The 4,749-nt window shown below is 33.1% G+C and overlaps 1 protein-coding gene across 1 annotated transcript in view; it reads right to left on the bottom strand.

The window, feature by feature from the left end:
• LOC111697329 (tropomyosin) overlaps positions 1-1,657 on the bottom strand; it is a 6,462-nt gene extending 4,805 nt beyond the window's left edge. The window contains exon 1 of the mRNA XM_023467283.1: positions 1,619-1,657. The gene's annotated coding sequence lies outside the window, so the exon portion shown is untranslated. The remainder of the gene's footprint in view (positions 1-1,618) is intronic.
• Between the last annotated feature and the right edge of the window lie 3,092 nt (positions 1,658-4,749).

Raw genomic sequence — 4,749 nt, 5'->3', positions numbered from 1 at the left:
GCAGTATATACCCGACTAAATATTATAACTTGTAAGCAAAAAATGTTTAAGTACTTATTCAGAAAACCCACAAAATAAAGTAAAAAAATTGGACAAAAACATGGATATCTAAATCTAATTTATATTTGATTAGACAAAGCTTTTAAGGGTGCACCGTTGTACATCAATGCCATCTTTTTAAGTTCGCTAACAGTCCCTTTAATAATATTTTCTGGTTTTCTAAAGTTTCAAGATTGGAAGAAATAAAGGATAATTTCAAGAGTTTTAATCCAAGCACATAAAACACAGTGTTCGAATTAACGTAGGATTAAGCAGAACTAGAAGTACAGGGTGTCAAAAAATAATAAATTTTGTATAATTTTGTATCTATCTTAAACTTCACGCTTAAAGGGACTATACGCGTAATTTCAACTAACGCTCCATTTCCTTTTTTGACTCGAAAAGTTTTTAATTCCGATAATTTCTCGCCTATTTATTATTTTATCTGTTTAAATAATTTTTAAAAAAATTCTCAAATCATCCCTCCAGAATGGAAAATCCAGAAGGATGTCAAAAGGGTGTCAGAGGGAGGGGGGCAGAGCATCATGAGCCCCGCAAACTGACCTCCGAAGCCTTCTGATTCGCAGAATGGCCTCCAAGCTAACTCCTAACCAATCAAAATCTTCTCCGAGCCTCATGCTACGCCTGCAAGGGTAACCAGCTCTGCCTCCATGTCCAGTAATCCATGATATCCAAAAACAAATTTGGCTTTTACATCCACCAAAAAAATCTCAACATGATCATAAAGTTTTTAATGGTACATAAACAATTTGTATTCAAAAGTCTACTTTTACTTTATTGTTTATGTACCATTAAAAACTTTATCAAAACTTTAGATTTTTCGAAAAAAAGCCAAATATTTGTTTTTGGAAATCGAATTGCTTGACGTGAGAAGGAGTTGGGGAGCCTGGTAGACGTAGCATGAGAATCGGAGACGATTTTGATTGGCTAACAGTTGACCTGAAGACCATTCTGCAAATTAGGAGGCTCCGGAGATCAGTTTGCGGGACTCATGGATGCTCTGCACCCCATCCCTCGATGTCAAAATAAAATAAAGAACAAATAAAATATGAATTTACATGATTACTATTGAAAGGAAAAAATGTGATTTAAATTAAGGCTTCCCCCTCGCTATGCTCGATATTCTTGACGGATGGAATTTTCATGGAATTAATGTAGTATTATTCCTTCCTATATGTATTGCCCCCCTGTAATGAAGAGATAAATAGTTATTTTATTTCGTGTTGCTTAGTAAAGTCCTATAGAATCTTCCAATTTTAACATGTTTAATATAAACTTCTTCAGCCTCTTGATAGTTGATTTAAGTTGACTTTTTAAATGCAAACAATTGTAATTTAAAATTTTACTAGAATTAGATCAACAAAAATTTTACAAATCAAAAGAAAATTCAGGGAATTTTAAGATTTGTTGGTTATATATATACGCGTTTGAACGAATTTCGTTTAAAATCATTTCGCACATTTGAATATAGATACTTTGATTTTATCTATTTTAATTTTTTGTTAAAATCTTTTAAAATTCTTTAACCTTCTTATTAATCAGCAATAGCAATAATTACCGAAGGTATAGTTGCTTGAGCCCCAGCTTCTCGCCGACTTTGTATCCTGTATCCTGTATCCTGTATCCTGTATCCTGTATCCTGTATCCTGTATTCTGTATCCTGTAACCTGTAACCTGTATCCTGTATCCTGTATCCTGTATCCTGTATCTTGTAATCCGGATCCCGTATCCTGTATCCTTTATCCTGTATCCCTGCATCCCTGTATCCTGTATCCCTGTATCCTGTATCCCTGTATCCCTGCATCCTGTATCCTGCATCCTCTATCATGTATCCCTGTATCCTGTATCCTGTATCCCTGTATCCTGTATCCATGTATCAGACCTTATCGCATTCTTGAAATATATATAATGTCGGAATATTGTCCTATTACACAGGATGAGACTATAATGACAACATGAAAATCTTTTTCTTTGAAAGTTGGTATAGTTTGTCTTGAATATTGTCTTTTTTGGTATAATTCATATGATTTGAGTAATGTCTGCTGTAAACCATAAATGAAGGTATCCTTGGAATCATATATCACTTTGTGAATAACACTTTGAACAGGGGAACAATTAAATTCAATTTTAAAGCATAATTGAGAATAGTAAAATTGGTTTAGTTGTATAGGGCTGAGGCTGGATTATAAACAGGAGTGAGAATTAGTTCATTTTTAATTTTTAATTTCTCAATGTTGCTCAATTTTTGATCTTTAAAAAGAAATTTATTTGATTATTTTTGCCTGAAAACAAAGGTTACTAGTTTGCTAAATTAACCAAGAAAAAACATGGTTGTTAATCTGAAAATGAACTGAATCCGCAATCAATTCCTGTTGACAGAAACTACGCCTGTTATTCTACCCCCAAGAATTCTAAATATTCAAAACTACAATTAAACGTTTATTTCACGGACTGGGTTTACGATTTAACATTTTGGTTTTCAGTGTTGAAAAGTGTTTTTTCTTAAGGAATAGTTGTTGAAGTCACTTTTGCAGTGAACCACAAATGAAAAAAAGAAGTTTTCAAAAACAAAAACATGAATATCTTATTTAATCTTAATCTGAAAAAAGCTTTTAAGGGTATAGTTGTGAATCGGATCAATGGCGGTCATTTTAAATTACGCTTACAATCTCTGTAACAAGTTGGTGCTGGTAAAATAGTTTAAATTCATAAATCATACATGATTACACTTGGCAAGATATCCCTATTTAACAAGTCTATACTGTCTAAAGATCATATCTTTCTTTATTATAATTTTAGACATTTAACCCAGAGTGAAAATAAGATGGACATTATAAATACTTGTATTTACAGGAGATATTTGAAAAATGTTCAGTCATTAATTGTCGCAGTATATTCTAGATTATAGCATTCAACACATTTCTCAGGACGGGGGGGGGGGGGGGATCGAGGGAGCGGGGGAGGGCGAGGCCAGGGAGGGGGAGGTAGGTACGACATAAAGAAATATGAGAATAAAAACTTCAAAATTGCTAGAGTTCTGATTGTAATTGAAAATCATATATACACAAGAAAAGGTTGAAGTTGAATACCGAGTTTGCAGCTTCCCGGTGATCCTATAAGATCAGGAAGTGTGTTTGTCACATTTTAGAGAGCACAAGAACCACAACATGTAAATATATTGATTAAGACAATTTATTGGCATTGCTGAAATTCGAGCAAATCAAAAATAAAATTTTATCATTTACTAAAAATTCAATATTTTTCTGTTTACACTGATATACTTTTAAGATTAAAAAATTTACATTTTTTCTAGGTACAAATTTTCAATTACGACCAGCCATAAAAAAGTATACTAGTATACCAGCATACCAGTATACCAGTTTACTAGTATATCAGTATACCAGTATACCAGTATACCAGTATACCAGTATACCAGTAATATATTCAGTATACCAGTATACCAGTATACCAGTATACCAGTATACCAGTATACCAGTATATCAGTATACCAGTATACCAGTATACCAGTATATCAGTATACCAGTATACCAGTATACCAGTATACCAGTATACCAGTATACCAGTATACCAGTATACCAGTAAACCAGTATAACAGTAATATATTCAGTTTACCAGCATACTAGTATACCAGTATACCAGAATACCAGTAAAATATTCGATAACCGGACGTTTCACCTTCTTGTCTTGATTGCAAATGCTTGATTTTTACAGTTCTGGTAACTTGCTGAAACTAACATATTTTCTGTTGGGATAGGGTGTGCCGAGACTTGCATATTTAAAAAAAAAATCCACAAAAAATCAATTTAAATGCACTGTATACATTAAACACATGTACAGCGTGTACAGTGGTTGATGTAAACAAAAATTATACACATTTCCAGTTTTTCAATAATTGTCATGAAGGAACCTTGCTGTTTTGTTTTCGAAAAATGCGGAAAAAAATTCTCTCCAGAATGGAGATTTTTTTTCCAGTACTGCCAGAATTATGTTGAGAACCCTTATATTAAAAAGGAAACCAAAAGCTTCATAACCCCCGAGGCTCCTTTAGAAATTTGTGATGTCTGTGATGAGATTTTGAATAATGAACCCAACATAAACAACGAAACTGTACATGTTTTAGAAGTTTTACAGCTGACCAGCCTGGAATACAGACTGCAGGGAAGTACTTTTTAGGTATTAAAAGAGAAGTCACATTGGCTATAAAACTACTTCTTAAAGGGCTCAAAGTCAAGACCTACACTGATCCGAAGCCAGCTCATTTGGCAAGAATTCTTGAAAGAAATATTCGATTTAAACTAATTGTAAATTCTTTTGATGTATGCAATTTAAATTATCTTTTCACAAATAACAAATAATAATTTTTTTGTCGAATTATTAGTGTTATTCATTACTGTAATTTTAAGTTCATTTCGTATCAACACTAATATTGAAGAAATTATGTTGTATTAAAAAAGGCAGCCATGACTGCAGTTTCAGTAATTTGCCGCCAACACAAGAAGGTGAAACGTCCGGCTATCATATATTCAGTATACCAGTATACTAGCATACCAGTATACCAGTATACTAGCATACCAGTATACTGGTATACTGGTATACTGGTATACTGGTATACTGGTATACTGGTATACCAGTATACTGGTATACTGGTATACTGGTATACTGGTATAC

The sequence above is a fragment of the Eurytemora carolleeae genome, unplaced genomic scaffold (assembly GCF_000591075.1).
Source record: "Eurytemora carolleeae unplaced genomic scaffold, Eaff_2.0 scaffold75, whole genome shotgun sequence".
NCBI lineage: Eukaryota > Metazoa > Arthropoda > Copepoda > Calanoida > Temoridae > Eurytemora > Eurytemora carolleeae.
The sequence above is the reverse complement of the archived record's forward strand: the minus strand, read 5'-3'. Positions and strand labels throughout refer to the sequence as shown.